The following is a 19,069-nucleotide window of genomic DNA, read 5'->3' as shown; positions in this document are numbered from 1 at the left end:
CTCAAAATGTTAATATTACTATTTTTTTAATGGTGGGAATCTTTCGATTAGATTAAAATTACGATTCAGGAGCTACAATTCGATTAAAAATCGATTATTGATGCATCTTTAATTTATGTACCGTATTTTTCGGACTATAAGTCGCAGTTTTTTTCATAGTTTGGCCGGGGGTGCGATTTATACTCTGGAGCGACTTATGTGTGAAATTATTAGCACATTACCGTAAAATATCAAATAATATTATTTAGCTCATTCACGTAAGAGACTAGACGTATAAGATTTCATGGGATTTAGCGATTAGGAGTGACAGATTGTTTGGTAAACGTATAGCATGTTCTATATGTTATAGTTATTTGAATGAATCTTACCATAATATGTTACATTAACATACCAGGCACGTTCTCAGTTGGTTATTTATGCGTCATATAACGTACACTTATTCAGCCTGTTGTTCACTATTCTTTATTTATTTTAAATTACCTTTCAAATGTCTATTCTTGGTGTTGGGTTTTATCAAATAAATTTCCCCAAAAAAATGCGACTTATACTCCAGTGCGACTTATATATGTTTTTTTCCTTCTTTATTATGCATTTTCGGCCGGTGCGACTTATACTCCAGAGCGACTTATAGTCCGAAAAATACGGTATATCCATTTTTCTTTTTTTTTCGTTTCACTTAATAAGTGTTTTTCACTTGCAACTTTTAAAAACAGTGCATTTGTAATAAGAAATTCCCATCACATTTATTAAATTAATGGAAATGTGTGCAAAAGTGGAACACAAGTGCCCTATGATAAAGGAGCTAGTCGGGTCTCTCAGAGAGGTGGCTAGCTGCAGTCAGCCACATTTTAGAACTGGCTGCAGTACTTTATTTACAATAAATACATCTATTATCAATTATTGACATTTGCTAATCGATTTTATAATCGTCCATGTCCGAATTGGGATGCATCTAAAAATCGATTATTTACCCCACCTCTACTGATCACGACACCTCTGCATGTTGCTGCACTTTTATTTTCTGTCAGTTGTTTAAATTCCACACAATCGACTGATTCTGAACTTTCAAACGATTACTGTCATATCTCGAGTGGTAATATTTTATTTACAATTAGTTTTTTTTTATGTTTCCAGTTGAATGTAACTGACATCCAAATGCAGCCACTAAATAATCACTTGAACTGTATGGGAACATTTTAGTTTTTCTCCTTCTTTCTAAATGCAGAAGTGCCAAAATGTTTTGATTCCAAGGGCCAAATTGTGCAAGGGCAATGTGATTAATCAAGACTAAATCAGTTTTGCGGACGCTGTTTTGTGTCTCTATTTAGCATGTCTGAAATGTTCGTACAAACTGGCACTATTACGCAGAAATGGCTGTGAGAAAGAAGGCGATTGCATTGCAAAGACAGACAGAGAAGGAAAGAGAGAAAGCGAGAGAGAGAGAGAGAGAGAGAGAGAGAGAGAGAGAGAAAGAGAGGGAAAGAGAGTGAGAAAGAAAGACAGAAAGAAAGAGAGAGAGTGAGAGAGAGGGGGGAGTGAGAGAGAGAGAGAGATACAGAACATTCAGCCTCTGCTTGTCAACGTATTTGGACTGTCAAAAATATAAATATTAGACATACCTATTTCGCAATAATCAAAATGTTGGTGTTTGCTGGTATTAATGTTGTTAGTTTTTTCATAAAGAAAATATATTATTATAATATATCTGCTGTATGAAACGTCTTGCAATACACACTACTGTACTAAAATAATTGAAAAGCTGATAGCACATGCAAAGCTGATCAACTAAATGTATGTAAAGTGGATTGCGTCTGTTAAGTGAGCAGAATAAGGTGTGCAATCCATTTTGCGCCTATGTCTTCATTAATATCCTAAATATATGCTGATAATTAAAATGCTTGTAACGCTGGGAGGAGAAGATGCATAAATAATTATTTAGCACATGCAATGGGATTCATCAACACTCATCACTGTTTTGCGAGTACTATTTTGCGTTTTATTTAGCAAGGATGTGCAAACTGACAGTTACACACACAGCTGCAAAATCAGTGCTTGCGCTGCACAAACAGACAAGATGAGAATCCTAAGTCATATGTGTGTGTGTCAACATTTTTTTTTTTTTTAATAATGTCCTGCCCAGCTTCTCGGGCAAATCATATAGCAGATGTAGATGCCCATATCGGCTGTTCAGATTTACTTTACAAAAGAGAAGTGTAGGATACTTCTCTTGTTGCCTTACTTGTATTTTGACTTTATTAAATGTATTTATATTATCATTTGGTGCAGCCGGGCCGGAGCAGGAGGGGATAGAAAGAGAGAAAAAGGAAGACAGAGGGGGCAATTGTGGGGACAAGAGGGGGATTAGACAGAGAGATAAAAACAACAACAGCAAACACAACAACAACAACAACAACAACAGAGCAACATCAGCAAATACGACATGTACAAATATGATGGTAAAAGTAATAGCAAATAAGCAGTTAGCGAAAATTTTTTAAAAAATACAGAAATGACAATGAGCATTATTACACTAAAAATGGAGCAATATGAATACCAATAGAAATAGTGCTATTGATAATAAACAATACCAGTACTTTACCTTTATTATCAACAATACAATTGTTCAAATGCAACAATACATATACGTAATGATAACTTGAGATACGAAAGAATGCAGAAAAATGGAGGGGAAGAAAGAGAAGCAACCTACATTAACCTTGTAGATTGTTATAGTAACAATAGGTTAAGCTTTGTCAGTGTGCCATGTGTTGTACCCAGTTTACCCTAGGGCAACAACGTTAATATATGTTTGATGAAACGTGATTATGTGCATGAGTGTATGTGTGCATATGTACTTGTATATGTACAGTATGTGTATGTGTGCTTGTACAGTGAATGTATATGTACAGTATGTGTATATGTGTGTACAGCGAATGTATATGTACAGTATGTGTATACAGTATGTGTGTTTGAACAGTGAATGTATATGTACAGTATGTGTATATGTGTGTTTGTACAGTGAATGTATATGTACAGTATATGTATGTGTGTGTTTGTACAGTGAATGTATGTGTAGTATGTGTATGTGTGTGTTTGTACAGTGAGTGTATATGTACAGTATGTGTATATGTATGTTTTTACAGTGAATGTATATGTACAGTATGTGTATACAGTATGTTTGTATAATGAATGTGCGTGTGGATGTACGAACTTTGAGTGTGTAAATATGTACTGTATTTATTTGTATATGTATGTGGGAGCGTAGGTACCTATGTATGTCTGTATGTATGTGTGTGAGTATATGTGAATTTGCATGTACAATACATTTGACTCCCAGTGTGTGCGGGAGCCAGAGTACGGCCCCAGCCTCCCCGAGAACCCATCCCACAAACAGTGTGTCAACATTTTGGACCGTCAGAAATAAAAAATATTAGACATATCGTCTATTCAGCAACATCATTTTATAAATGTATTGCTGATAGATTACTTAAGGGGCTGATTAAAACTAACTCAATCGATGCGTTTTGGTGTCCTTTAGTATTTCTTTTGATGACATTTGTTTTTTTCCATATATATAAAATATTTCTTCTATGAAAAATACTTCTTTAAGTATGCTTTTTCACATCTTGAATGGAGTAAGTGTGTGTATGTATAAATATATGTTTTACAAAGTAAATATGCTGTATAAAGTTGCAGATTAAGGAAACATCGGGAAAGAGTAATGAAACAACTGATATTGGTAAGCAGGGTTTCATGAGCTGTCATGTTTTATCTGTTCTTTAGTTGCATCAATTCCCAGGCTTTCCATATCAAAGACACACAAGCCAGACAGATGTTGTAGCAACATATGGTTTGTGTCACCTCAGCACTAAACCCATGGAAAATTCACTTGGGAGTTCACTAAACCTAAACTGCAGCCTTCACTCATATATATTCTTCATCTTTCCTGTTTCCCCCTCTTTTATCTCTGCCTTTTTTTTTCTCTCTCTCACACACACGGAGCTCACACACATGTAGAAAGATAAAATGTCTACCAGGTGTGTGAGGTAGTGTAATGTCCACTAACAAATAAGATGGATGCACTACAATGTAGTCCCTTTCTTTACATTTCCTTTGTCAAATCCCCAATCTGTAAATATTTTTGGGAATGCAACTAAATTGATTTTGTCGTCAACTTTTGCCTGTTTTGCACTCACTGTCCTGTTTTTAAATTTGTATTCATGTTTTGCCTCATTTGAGTGTGGTTTCCACCACCTTACTGTGGCTAAACGAATAATAGTGTTAATAATTACTATTAAATCCTATGTGTTAAACAGATATTTGCAGAAAAGATAAAACAATGGTTTAGTTATTCATGATCAAAAGTTTTTTTAAATTTTTCCCCTGTCTAATTATATTTGACTCAAACTCTCCCCCAGCTGAATGAATTGAGTTAAGGTAAGTTATCTCAGTGTGTTTATAGTGATTGGACAATAACAGTAGGTTGTTACTGCTTATCCTTTATCCACCTATCCATTGTTTAATAAGGCTCTGCAATTTAGAATTGTGGGCAAACTTATCCCAAGTGACTTCAGACATAAACCAGGGATAATAACCTAATTTCGTATTTATAAATGCATTGTCAGGCGGCGTAGGTTGTTGTGATATTAATGCAGACAGTTGAGGACGCAGCGTGCAGGTGAAAAAGGTATTTAATAACTGAACAAACAAAAGGCAAGAGCTAGGAAGTGCTCCAAAAGCATAGGGAAAACTACGCACAGAAAAACACTCAACTTGACAGACTATAAAGGAAACAAAAACGTAATGCTGGACATCGTCAAAAATGTCACGAAGCATGTGGAGCAGATGGCGTCCACAAAATACAAACTGGAAGCGCTCCCAAAATAAAAGCAGGGGTGCAACAGGGCTGTGTTTTTCGAAATAAACTAATACCATTAACATACCTTATTTTACTATTTATTTATTAATTTAAAACATTTTTTTTAGAATTGTATTATTTATGGAGTAAATTGTGTACAAGTTGATAACAGGAAGTGAATAAATGTGTTACTAATTGCTGTGAAATTGAAAAAGGGTAGGAATAAATCAACTCTGCTTCTTACTACTCATTTTCGAACATGTTGAAAAGAGAAACTTGACAAATCACACTGTAGCCATTATTCATCACAAGGAAGGAGAAGTCCTATTTTGAGTTTATTTAATAGTTCAAACAAATTCACATAATGGATTCCATATTTCAAGGTATGACTCATTACAGTAGTATCTAATTTAAGAACAGTTTTTTGTACTGATATCATTTTCATAGCTTGCGTATACCAGTCATTATAAGTTGGACTATCAACTAGCCATTTTTTAGATATTATTGTTTTTATTATGATGCATTTTGACAAAAAAAAAAAGTTTTATTTCTCGATGAAACACTACTAAATTGCTGCAGGTGATGCATTTGTTGTTTTACGTTCCTCCACTCTAAAACCACACCTCTGCCCACCTCCTCCAATCGTTCTGATTCTGTCTGCCTTCTATCGCGGCAGGTGAGGCTTTAAAACAGCAAGAGAGGCCGTAGGAGGGCAGCGAGACAAGTTGTTTGTGTGTCTGTTTCGGTTTCTGTGATTAATTATTGTGCAGATACCCGAGGAGCTCCTATCCAAACTGTGGGCGCATTCAGAAGCACACACGGTCATTAATCTAAGCTGCTATAGTGCGTTGGTGTGTTAAACAGCAACATCTCTAACTTCTGACCTCAGCTTTGTCTACTCCTCTCTCACACTTTCTTACGCACACCCGTAACTCATTATGTTGCCTTCAAGGCCAACGTGTCTCTCGGACTCTCTCAAAGAAATACAGCTTGTGATTTAAAGCTTGCCACTGACACTTGAGAGAGTGAGGTCTGTACTACATGCATACCAAGTTTGGGTTCAACCATAATGCATTAGCCCAAGGTCTTGTCTATTTCCACTGTACTATTGACTAAACAGTGCATGGGAGGAAGTGATATTCTTCACTTTGAAGAAATAGATACCTCATCCATTGCACCGGTCACCTCAAAGGTTTCTCATTGTATCCCATTGGGTTGAGTTTTTTCTTGCCCTGATGTGGGATCTGAGCAGGTGGATGTCGTGGTGGCTTGTGCAGCCCTTTGAGACACTTGTGATTAAGGGCTATATAAATAAACTTTGATTAATTGATTGATTGACATGTAAATGCAAGTTACAGCACTTCGTACAGCACATTAAGATAGTGGCTCTCATCCTTACAGTGTATCCTGATGCTGACAATTAAAATGTTCATTATGTACCAACATGAGCTCAAAGTACAGCTGAGATAAGATCATCTAGTACAAAAACACAGCACTGATACACACATATGTTAAAGGGGTCATATTATGCAAAACCAACTGTTCTTACCTGTTGGCACCTGTATTTGGGGTCCCCATAACTGCCGAAAATTTGAATCAAACCATGAAGGCGTGGCGGAAATATTAAGTAAACATTTTTGCCTCTTTCCGAAAGCGCCGTTAGGAATTTAAAACTTCAATTACCCGTACATATTTTCAGCTAATATATCCATAAAGTATATGCCATATACTGTATCTATTTATATCTTTTAATTGTTCTTATGTCATTTGTGTTCTTTAGTGTTTCCCTCTTATTTGCATGTGTTTTACGTTAGTTTTTGTGTACCTTTTAAATCTGCACTGCAACTGAATAAAGTCTATCCTATCCTATATAACTGCCATTCTTATTCAGTTGTAGTTAGAGATGTCCGATAATGGTTTTTTTGCAGATATCCGATATTCCGATATTGTCCAACTCTTGATTACCGATTCCGATATAAACCGTACCGATATATACAGTCGTGGAATTAACACATTATTATGCCTAATTTTGTTGTGATGCCCCGCTGGATGCATTAAACAATGTAACAAGGTTTTCCAAAATAAATCAACTCAAGTTATGGAAAAAAATGCCAACATAGCACTGCCATATTTATTATTGAAGTCACAAGGTGCATTATTTTGCCTCAAAACAGCAGCTTGGAATTTGGGACATGCGGTGGGCGGGCTTGATGTGGGGGGGCGGGGGGAGGTAGAGGGTAGCGTCCCGGAAGAGTTAGTGCTGCAAGGGATTCTGGGTATTTGTTCTGTTGTGTTTATGTTGTGTTACGGTGCGGATGATCTCCCGAAATGTGTTTGTCATTCTTGTTTGGTGTGGGCTCACAGTGTGGCGCATATTTGTAACAGTGTTAAAGTTGTTTATACGGGCACCCTCAGTGTGACATGTATGGCTGTTGACCGAGTATGCCTTGCATTCACTTGTGTGTGTGAAAAGCCGTAGGTATTATGTGACTGAGCCGGCACGCAAAGGAAGTGCCTTTAAGGTTTATTGGCGCTCTGTACTTCTCCCTACGTCCGTGTACACAGCGGCGTTTTAAAAAGTCATAAAATTTACTTTTTGAAACCGATACCGATAATTTCCGATATTACATTTTAAAGCATTTATCGCCGATAATATCGGACTGCCGATATTATCGGACATCCCTAGTTGTAGTCCAAAGTTGTAGTCAATAAGTTCCCTATTTTTCTCTAGCCTCTTGTTGTGGGGCAGACTAGCTCCTGCATGCACATGCCTGCTAAAATCCTCCGCTGTTACCATTTCTAATAAAAAGTAGCATATAGCTGTAACTTATATCTGTCAGTAGACTCCATATGGAAGTGCTAACAACTACAACATGGCTGACGGGGGAAAGATGCAGTCGAAGGGGGCTTGGCCTGGAGGAGGTCGTTGGCACTGCAATAAAATTAAAAAAATAAAAATAAAATCATAATATGATCCCTTTCAGGTTGTGTAAGCACTGCGTGTACTGTACGTACAGTAGGGAAGGTTGTAGTTTGCCTCATCCTTCACTTTAAAGCTCTGTCTACGTGCAGGCTGGTTTTAAAGATAATGTACATGTCATTGTGCGTCTAGTACATCAAAATAAACATAATAGAGGTGTAATGCCACTAAGTCAGCTGTTGCTGTTTTTTTTCAGGCTTCTGATTGGACAAAATGTCCATGACAGCAAGTGTATGCATTTGTGTGGACATAGACAGTGTTGACACACTTATGTGGATGGAGATAATTTTAACCTTAATTATGAGTTTTTGAAATTCTCAGTGTTTGTGTGGACATAGCCTAAGTGTGAGTGAAGAATGCATGAAGATTTCACTACCGACCTGATAAGTCCGAAAGAGAAAAATATGATACAGTATTATTTGCTCACATAAGCCACCTGGTGGTTGTTTGACCACACTGTAACTAGTCCTGGATAGTCCCACTCCTTATTGCTTAAGTCCTATGCAGGATTTTTCACAGGAATGAGGCAAAAATACAACCTTACCTTTTGCACTGTTTTGGTAGGGGAAATTCCTGATTCTTAAATGCACTAATGTTGGTACATGGGTGATACTGTGATCAATGGACGTACTTCCAAATATTAATATTTAGCTATGGTAAATAAAGTAATTAGAACTGGAACTAATGCGGACACCGAGAGCACAATACAACAGGTGGAGACGAGAAGTCATGTTAAAGGGAAACTGCACTTTTTTGGAATCGTTCACAATCATTACAAAAGACATTAAGACAGATGGATTTGTTTTAATGCATTTTAAATATTAAATACATTCGATCAAAAGTCAGATTACAATCGAGCCTATGTGAGTCGTTCAAGTCTGCCTATAGAGCCCCTAAAACATCCAAACACCTCCATTAGGGTTTTATATACATGATGTAAATATATATGTACGGTAGTATCGGGGTCATTTATAATAAGATTTAATATTTATGAATTTTGATCATTTTCAGCAGTTTGCAGCACATTAATTTCAAAAACGCATCATGTTTTCTTTTTTTCTTTTTCAATGATTATGACTTACTGCATACTTTATGAGATCCAACAAACATAATAAAACATCACTTACTGTACAAGGTCTGCTGTCATTAGGATGCCGACTGCTAGGCTGTTAATATATTCCCATTTAGATGAAAAATGTCAACGAGAAACTGGGTGGGGGGTGGGAACAAGCGCTTTTCATGTTGTTCTCACCCGTTCCAGGTCCTTAATGGCTGTCAAAATGTCCCAATTTGTCGGATTTTATCCTCAGCTATCTACTTTTCAGATAAAAGACATGATTTATGATCTACAATAAATTTACAGCAAGCAGGGAAGCGAGGAAACAGCAGATCACTGGATGATGTAAACATAGGGACACACGGAAGTGATCACGTCGCCGCTATAAATAGTGCATTAGGACTTATAATAACACTATCACTAATACTTGGTTAATATTCAAGTCATGAAATGTAAACTGAGTACTGCTGGCGCTTTTTGAATGGTTATTTATCGGATTTTATGGGCGGAATAGTTGTAAGCTGACTTTTATTTACGTTTTTTTATTATTTAGAATGCATTAAAATAAAACCCATCCATTGTCATGTCTTTCATAATGACTGTGAACAACAGGCAAAATTCCCCAAAAAAGTGCAGTTCTCCTTTAACCGCAAGGCTTACTTGAATCTGAAGTAATGAAACAACAAAATAAATGCTTTGTTTGCTTCAAAAGAAGTCTAACTGGAACCATGTTACAGCAGAGTGTAACTAGCTAAGAAGACACATTTAGCAAGTAGTATAATAAATCATGGAAGAGAATAATATCCACACAGCATATGGCACACCTCTTTGAGCTTTGTGCTTACGGCAACCGTGGGAAAGGTGTTTGGGTATTTCATAGTTTTAAAAAGCATGAGAAATAAAACAACAAGGATTCCTACTTTCCACATAGGCATGTTGTTTAGCAGGTTGCTATAGTTGAGTCTTTTGTTTATATATATTTGCTATGCTTGATTGCATCTGGAAATGACTTAATACATTGTTGCATATGTCAACAGCCAATAGACGAGCCTTACCTACATACAGTGTACATAAATTGAAGGTGCTTAAATAATTTATTCATAAACAAATCGTAGCCCTTGAATCACAATCTAATCATGAGGTGCCCAAACATGCATCCCAGTGTGAAACAATGGCCTTGATATCGTAAGCATATTGTATTCATTATTCATGTTCAGTGGACATTTACAGTGCATCTGGAAAGTATTCACAGCGCTTCAATTTTGCTACATTTTGTTATGTTACAGCCTTATTACAAAATGGAAAAAAAAAAAGTGCCCTCAAAATTCGACACAAAATACCTGATTATGACAATGTGAAAAGGTTTTCAGAAAAAAAAACAGCACATTTATTGAAAAAAAAAAAATCACATGTACATAGGTATTCACAGTCTTTGCTCAGTACCTTCGGCAGCAATTACGGCATCAAGTCTTTCGCTCTTCTACCTTTGTGCGGTTTCGCTAATTCCTATTTGCCCATTCCTCTTTGCAGCACCTCTCAAACTCCATCAGATTGCCTGGGAAGCGTTGGTTTTCATCCCGGATGATTGCTGCATTCATCTTAGTCTCGTCAGGGAGGTGACTAAGAACCCGATGGTCACTCTGTCAGAGCTACAGCATTCCTCTGTGGAGAGAGGAAAACCTTCCAGAAGGATAAACATCTCTGCAATCAACCAATCAGGCTTGTATGGAAGAGTGGCCAAACGGAAGCCATTTCTTAGTAAAAAGTTTACCAACATGCACCTGAAAGTCTCTCGGACCATGAGAAATACAATTCACTGGCCTGTGTGGCAAAGATTGAACTCTTAGGCGTGAGAGCCAGGCATCATGTTTGTAGGAAACCAGGCACCGCTCATCAGCAGGCCAATACCATCCCTACAGTGAAGCATGGTGGTGGCAGCATCATGCTGTGGGGATGTTTTTAGTCAGGATAGAGGGAAAGATGAGTGCAGCAATGTACAGAGACATCCTGGATGAAAACCAACGCTTTCCAGACAATCTGATGGAGCTTGAGAGGTGCTGCAAAGAGGAATGGGTGAAATTGCCCTAAGATAGGTGTGCCAAGCTTGTGACATTGTATTCATAAGGACTTTAAACTGTAATTGCTGCCAAAGGTGCATCAACAAAGTATTGAGTAAATGCTGTGAATACTTATGTACATGTGTTTCTTTTTTTAAATTTCTTTTAAATTTGCAAAATAAAAATAAATAAATACATTTTTCACATAGTCATTATGGGGTATTATGTGTAATATTTTGAAGACAGAACTAAATGTATTCCATTGTGGAATAAGACTGTAACATAACAACATGAAGCGTTGTGAATACTTTTCGGATGCACTGTACACTGCCAGGTGCCAGGTTTAGATTTTTAATTTCATAATTGTATGCTGCTACTGTAAACTTTGCACAATACTTTTGCCCAATAGCAGGACCAATAAAGGCTTATTCTAGGTTATTTTATTAATTCACTTTAGCTCTTGGCCAAGCCTTGGAGACTGTAAAGGATTACGGGCGTTGTGATATGAGATTCTGAAAAAAAAGGAGGAAAAAAATGGACAGAAGGGATGAAGACGGAGAACAAAGAGGACAAAGTTGAGCACTGGAACGGAATGGAAGGGGAGGGAAAATGCATTATGGTAAGGGGGTGAAGGACAAAAGCAGAGGAATGAAAAATGAAAACAGGTCTGTATCTGATCAAAGTTGCTGCTCAAACAAGAGTAATGTGAAGTGGATATACGATGTGTGTTTGATAGTGTTTATGTACTTTAAATGTCAAAGTTTATTTGGTGTTAAGGATGCAGATCTTGGTCAAATGAAGAGACTAGGGTTGTACGGTATACCGGTACTAATAAAGTAGCGCGGTACTAATCAATTGAAAAAGGTACTATACTATCTTTGAAAAATACCGGTACCGTTTATGCTGCTGTGCGGCGGTGACTACAGAGCGAGACGCATGATGTTGAGTGTGTCAAAACGCACACACAAAGTGCATACAAGCAATAACATCTTGGAGAGGAAGAATGGCAAAAAACTACAATTCTACTAGTTAATAAAGAGGGTGCGTGAAGTGCAATATGAAGGTATTTGGGCTTCAAAACTAACAATAATGGTGACACTTTAAACAGGGAGGTGCCGTGCTGCAAGTGTTGCTTTAAAACATGCCTCGCCAAATGTGGCGATTAGTATTACCACTTTGCTTCAAAATTAGGGAAACATTTAAACAATAAGCATTCAAATCTGCACAAGGAGTTATAAAGAGTGACAGGTAATAATGTTGTTGTTACACCTGTCCTGCTGTTCGGCTCCCATGCAGACCGTAGACGAGGAGCAAAGGGCAGACGTTCCCTCCAGGGCCAATTGTTTCGTCGGGGGTTACACCCTTCACTTTAACCGGCAATGGGTCTGCTTAGCTCTGCTTTCCGGTCAGAATGACGAGGCCGCCGATTCGTGACAATCGCTTCATTATTAGTTTTGCAGGACACAACCAGACCCGTTCATCACTCTACTGCGCAGTGCATGCGCTACCTCTCTCTCTCTTTACTCGCCCACTCACTCACTGACGTCACTCAGCCAACACATTGCAATTCTCGCATACACACTTACACTACTCTCATGAGTTAACCAACTCCCCTGTTGTGCACATGTAGACATGTATATGTACACAAGGCTGCTTGGCTTGATGCCAAATATTAGCGGAGCTAAAACCGCCCAATTAACGTCAACTAATGCAAGTGAAATGACTGAAGTTTGTAACAAATTCCTACAATTTGTGTTTTACCTTTAACAATGTGTGTTTTACCTGCTACATGGCTTATCTGTGTAATTGTATCCATAGTTTTGTTTTTAGTATTTACTAATGATTTTATTTTTCTTAAAGCACAGACCAGGATTGGCAACCATAAATCATGAAGTATTAATATAATGTCAATAAATCTTTATTTTTATTCTAACCTAATACTTGATTATGGCAGACTATATGTAATATAGAAAATTGTAAACTGTTCTTTGAGTGCAACAAGAAAAGCCCAATGTGTTTAATGCCTTTTAATTTCCATTTGAACCTTCTAAAATTGTTCTTTGAGTGCAAAAACATATGTTTAATATATTGTAAGATTTTCTGTTAATGAAATGCATTGGCAAAAAAGTGAATTTTGAGTCCTTGCCTTGATTTTTTTTACATTGTTGAAATCAAATGTTGGCAAAGCCCGAATGACCACCTCTCTGTGTCGCCAAAGTACCCACCGCCTGTAGAAATGTGCGTACGTGAAGTATGAAGTTGGCTTGAGGCAGCGCACATTTCCACGTCAAGTTCAGTCTTGATGCATCTCTACTTTGCTATGAAAAAGGGCGTATGGCAGGTTTTTGTGTGTAAGAAAGCTTATTACATGAGTCCCCTGGTTTCTCCAACTGGTGACTTTTGAGCTACCAGTAACTCACCATGTGATTTTAAGAACCTCATAAAATGGTCAAATAATATTTGCTTCAACTCTTAGTATTTATAACTGCCCAATTTGGCCATTTTGCCTCTATCTTTACTTCATGACAAATTACTACACAATAGCATCACGACAATGTCAGAACTGTCTATGGATGGCCTCATTCATCCAGGTCATTGTATTCTTAGGGCATTTAATTGATCGCAACCTGACTGTTCTGTTTGTCTTAAAAGACATTTCCCCTCTCAGCCAAGTGGGCTTAATCAGTACATGCTCATAAACTTTAATTGGTCAGATCTAATCAATCTCGTCGAGACTAGAAAGGTTCTCTAAGACAAACTAAACAGTCCAGTTACGATTGATTGAATGCCTTGAGAATAATAATGACAGAACTGTTTGTGTCCAGATCTGCTTTGTAAAAAAAAAAACCAAAACAATTTAAATGTTGCCAGCCATGTAACTACAACACAAATAACTCACCTCTCCTTTTTTTTTGTCTAAGTAGTTAAATGAAAATTAAGGATTTATACTAGGGGTCGGGAACCTTTTTGTCTGAGAGAGCCATGAAAGCCAAATATTTCAAAATGTATTTCCGTGAGAACCATATAATATTTTTTAACACTGAATACAACTAATTACGTGCATTTTTAAGTAAGACCAACATTTTTAGAGTATGATAAGTCTCTTATTCTTTTTAATAACATTGTTATTCTGAAGCTAACCAATAATAAATAAAATACTTCTTACCATTTTTGCGACTTCTTGAACAGGTGCGGTCGAAAATGGATGGATGGACTAAAATGCATGAGAATGTCTTATATTTTGAACGTTATTTTTAACATTGTGATTATCAGCGGAATTATTCATTACTTATCGTGTTAAGCAATGTCAGCTAAGATTTATCTGAGAGCCAGATGCAGTCATCAAAAGAGCCACATCTGGCTCGAGAGCCATAGGTTCCCTACCCCTGATTTATACAGATGTATGTATCTCTGGGTGGTACTTTTTGCAATTTCTTTAAAATGCGGATCATGTTTTGTATTGAAAAGTTAAGCATTTTCACGGACAAAGCATAAAAAGAGACTGAGTTCTGCATTTATCAACAACAGTCTACACAGCAAGCAGACCCTCCCTTTTTGACACACTATTAAGGGCAGTTTTCCAGGGAGTTTTAAGCTTGGTGCTTTGCTCAACGCCACAAAAGATGAGGAAAGATGGGACATTTCTTCCAAGTAGACTTTTTACAAGATTCTGTGTGTGTATGGGAATTTTTTTACTATTTTATTTTCATCATTGTGAGGTCAGTGGTAACAGATGTTGGACAAGCTGCTCAACGATATGTTCTTGTTCACCACAAAGGTTTTAGATGATGTCTTTTCAAACATTTTATACATTTTTGGAAAGTAAATAATACTTAGTGCTAGTGCTAGAATAGATACATCAAGACAGATTTTTTTGTATCATCCGATCTCGATTATTATCACAATTTTTTGTTGTTTTTTTAACCTGCAAGTTTTAAAGCATCTGTACTAAAAAGTAAATAAACTAGAGATCACTGTTTTTTTTTACATACTGAGTGAATGGTATTGCAAGTTAAAAAAAGAACCGGTAGCAATACATGTTTTAAACGACCCATAGGGTCCAGAGGCCTCATGTATTAAGAGTTGCTTGGATTTCCAACAAAAAATAGTTGCGTGTTCAAATCCAGAAAATAGTGTATTCAAGGAAAAAAATCTGATCTATTAAAGTATGCACACTCACTAATTCAAGCACATTTTTTCGTTACATCACAATCAACATGGAATTGATCGTAGCCACGCCCATATATACCCCATATATATATATATATATATATATTAGGGTTGTGAACGATAAACCGATGCGACCGAGTATTCGATTCAACAAGTGAGCTATTAGATTGCATCGGTAGCAGACTCCTCAATCAATGCGAATAATCCATTAATTCCTAGCTGAATCGGTTATAGAGTCATGGATCGGTTATCGCGAGACTTTGCATGGGTTGGCTAGATTACAATATGCGTCAGCGTCTCTAAAACAACGCGAGAGCTGAAGCTACTCGCCAAACGCGGTAGCCGCCTAGCTGGTGTTAGCACGAGTGATAAACAAGAGACAACACGGAAAATGAATGTGGAGGAGAACGAAAGCGTCAGTCTGACCGAAGGTGATAATGGACCGAGAAAGTTTTTTTTTAAAAACCACTACAGTGGTGGAAAGAGCAGCAGGACTTGCCACTGCTGTCATCTCTCGCTAAAAGATACCTCTGCATCCCGGTGTTGTGCCGGGAAACGCACCCCTGCCGTAAAATGCACCTCCTGACGCGGGAGCGCGCTTACGTCACTCGTCTCGAAAAGTATATCTAAACTCGGCTGTAATGACCGAAGTGGCTGAAATCGCCTCCTTTAAATCGCCTCTTTCGGCATAAAAAAGTACATAAAGTGAAATAATCCAAGTTCTCTTTACTTGTGGATGGATTAAAAATTGTGAGCCTTTAATGATTTCGCTTTCATTCAAGTGGCTGAAATCGCCTCTTTTGGCATAAAAAAGTACATAAAGTGAAACACACGGAATCTGAACGTGTGTTCAGTACTGCGGGAGACGTAGTTTCCACAAAACGTAGTCTGCTCGAACATGAGCATGTGGATCAGTTGATTTTCCTTAAAAAAATCTGCCCTCCAAAAAAACAGAGGACAGTGATGATGAAAATGCACAGGCATAGTGTAAGTGAACTACTGCTTTTTGACCTGGGAAACGTTACCTCTCACACAGTAGTTTGATTTTTCTTTTTACATATGTATTTATACACTGTGCTTATTGTTGCCACATTTTGAGATGTGTACTAGGTGTGTAACTTGTTTACATTCTAATGTTGCACCTTTGTTACCTATAGTGTTCAAAACACTATATGCTCAGGTTGAAATATTGAATCTTTGTTACCTACCTCTAGTGTTCAAAACTATGCTCAGGCTGAAATATTGCACTTTGTTGTTACTATTCTGTGCTACTTTTACCTCTGGAGTTCCCATCCTACAATTCAGCCAGACTTTTTTTGGTCCATGTCTAAAAATAAATACATTGACATGTGATTTTGTTGTTCTGTTTTTTTTTTTTGCCAGTACCGTAAAGCCACAATGCTTGGGGATTTGGAGTCTTGAATATTAACCGTCAAATCGAATCGTATCGTTCGGAATCGAATCTAATCGAATCGGTCTGTAATAAAAGGATATCGTTTTTGAATCGAATCGTAACCTGTGTATCTAGATGCATATCGAATCGTTTATCAGAGAGAGATGTGCAACCCTAATATATATATATATATATATATATATACACACACACACACACACACATGTAAATGGTAAATGAGTTTTCCTTGTATAGCGCTTTTCTACCTTCAAGGTACTCAAAGCGCTTTGACACTATTTCCACATTCACCCATTCACACACACATTCACACATTGATGGCGGGAGCTGCCATGCAAGGCCCAAACCACGACCCGTCAGGAGCAAGGGTGAAGTGTCTTGCTCAAGGACACAATGGACGTGACGAGGTTGGTAGAAGGTGGGGATTGAACCAGGAACCCTCAGGTTGCTGGCACGGCCACTCTCCCAACCCTCGCCACGCAGTCCCCCGTTTACATATGCAAATCCCAATGAAATGAGCCATGTGCCTGAGACTGGACACTCCACCCAATCAGGAGGTGCTTCTTTTTGTTGTTTTAAGTGAATGATGGAGGAGTGAAATAGTGAGCCTGTCAAATAAGAAATAAGTAACACTACATCAGGAAGAAGATGGATAAGCATGGCCAAAACAGATGAGGGTATCGGACATAAATTAGAGCCACGCTACGTTTGAAAAGATAGTTGCTGCAATGGTTCGTCAAACTTTATAAGAGGTGGGTAACTCTGATTGCCCCCAATTTGAATATCATTTATGTAACAAAATGTGTTCATAGAGTAGCCTGCTAACAGCCAGATTAGAGTTTCATGTGAAAATATTGTAATATTTGGTTTGCAGTCTTTTGAATTTAAACATGTCAGCGCTATCAAAAAGGATATGAAAGACTTTGACTCTTGTTTGATTACCGTATTTTTCGGACTATAAGTCGACGTTTTTTTCATAGTTTGGCCGTGGGTGCGACGTATACTCCAGAGCGACTTATGTGTGAAATTATTAACACATTACCGTAAAATATCAAATAATATTATTTATCTCATTCGCGTGAGCGACGAAGAAAATGTCCGCAATCGTCACTCACACGCCAAACAATAAGAATTCGGCGGGGGAGGGTAATGGCAGAAGTGCATTGTGGGTCATGGAATGCTAACTGCTATATGCTATACGTTACTGCCGGAGCAATTAAAATGGATCACATCAACATTGGCGGTAACTTATAAAAACTGAGAAGGGCTGAACTAAAATGGCACCGAAAAGGAAATCATATATTGCAGATTACAAGCCGGACGTAGTGAAATATGCAGCAGAGAACGGCGATCGAGCAGCAGAAAGAAAGGGAGCGGCGCATACCAGGAGCGACAACGAGGAAGATTTCATTCAACCACTGCTGTAATGTATTTCAATCATTCAAAGTTTATTCATATAGCCCAGGGGTGTCCAAACTTTTTCTACTGAGGGCCGCACACGGAAAAATTAAAGCATGTGGGGGCCATTTTGATATTTTTCATTGTCAAACCATAACAAAATATATGCATTTTTTATTTATTTTACCTTTAGGGGTCCCGGGGACCATAAAGGGTCTCAGTCATTAAAATGTTAAAAAAAAGTCAGATTATTATTTTTTTTAAATTATTTAACGCTTACAGTAAATCTCTATATCAACTTCAAGTTGATATAAAATAATACAAATTAAAAAAAATGTTTTATGGCTTTTCTGTCAAAAACAACTTAGTTTTTTTTATAGTAAAACTGAAATATGCAGTATTTAGTAATTAGAGCCCTAAAAGATCAATAATGTAGGACACCATTGATTTTAATTCTTTCATATTTTTGAGTAATCACAGTGAAAAGATAAATAAAAAATCACTATATATATTTGGGATCCAAAAGTTGCCCCACTCATGAAGTGATACATTTTTATTAAGTTTTTCTTTTACTTTCAACACTTAAGTTACGAGATCAACTTCAGATATATCTGTCGATTTTATGCTGGAACTATTATTTTGTTTGTTTTATGCGCTTTTGTCAAAGAAAACTTTGATGTTTTTATATGGCTACTACACAATATATGCAATATTTACCACATAAAACATTTTAAAGTGAAATATTTGAAGTAATTGGAGCCCTGAAAATAATTAATTATAACATGGATTTTTTGTCATTATTTTTTTTTTTTGAGCAATGGCAAAAAAAGAAAAATGAAGAAAGACAAAAAAAAAAACAGCCTGCATGGCAGCTTTTGTGTCAACATTGCAACTTTTTCTCGTTAGATTTCACCTCATTCCACTTTTTTTAATGTTCTTTTTTATTTTTACAATAGTATTTCCAGAATGTGTGGCGGGCCGGTAAACAATTAGCTGTGGGCCGCAAATGGCCGCACTTTGGTCAACCCTGATATAGCCCTAAATCACTAGTGTCTCAAAGGGCTGCACAAGCCACACGACATCCTCGGCTCAGATCCCACGTCAGGGCTAGAAAAAAACTCAACCCAATGGTATACAA

At 37.3% G+C, this 19,069-nt stretch overlaps 1 protein-coding gene across 1 annotated transcript in view; it reads left to right on the top strand.

Moving 5' to 3' along the window:
* anos1b (anosmin 1b) overlaps positions 1-19,069 on the top strand; it is a 104,054-nt gene that overhangs the window by 33,563 nt on the left and 51,422 nt on the right. The gene's annotated exons all lie outside the window — the stretch shown is intronic.

Source organism: Entelurus aequoreus, linkage group LG19, assembly GCF_033978785.1.
Source record: "Entelurus aequoreus isolate RoL-2023_Sb linkage group LG19, RoL_Eaeq_v1.1, whole genome shotgun sequence".
Taxonomy (NCBI): Eukaryota; Metazoa; Chordata; class Actinopteri; order Syngnathiformes; family Syngnathidae; genus Entelurus; species Entelurus aequoreus.
Note: the sequence above shows the minus strand (reverse complement) of the source record. Positions and strands in the feature narration are given on the sequence as shown.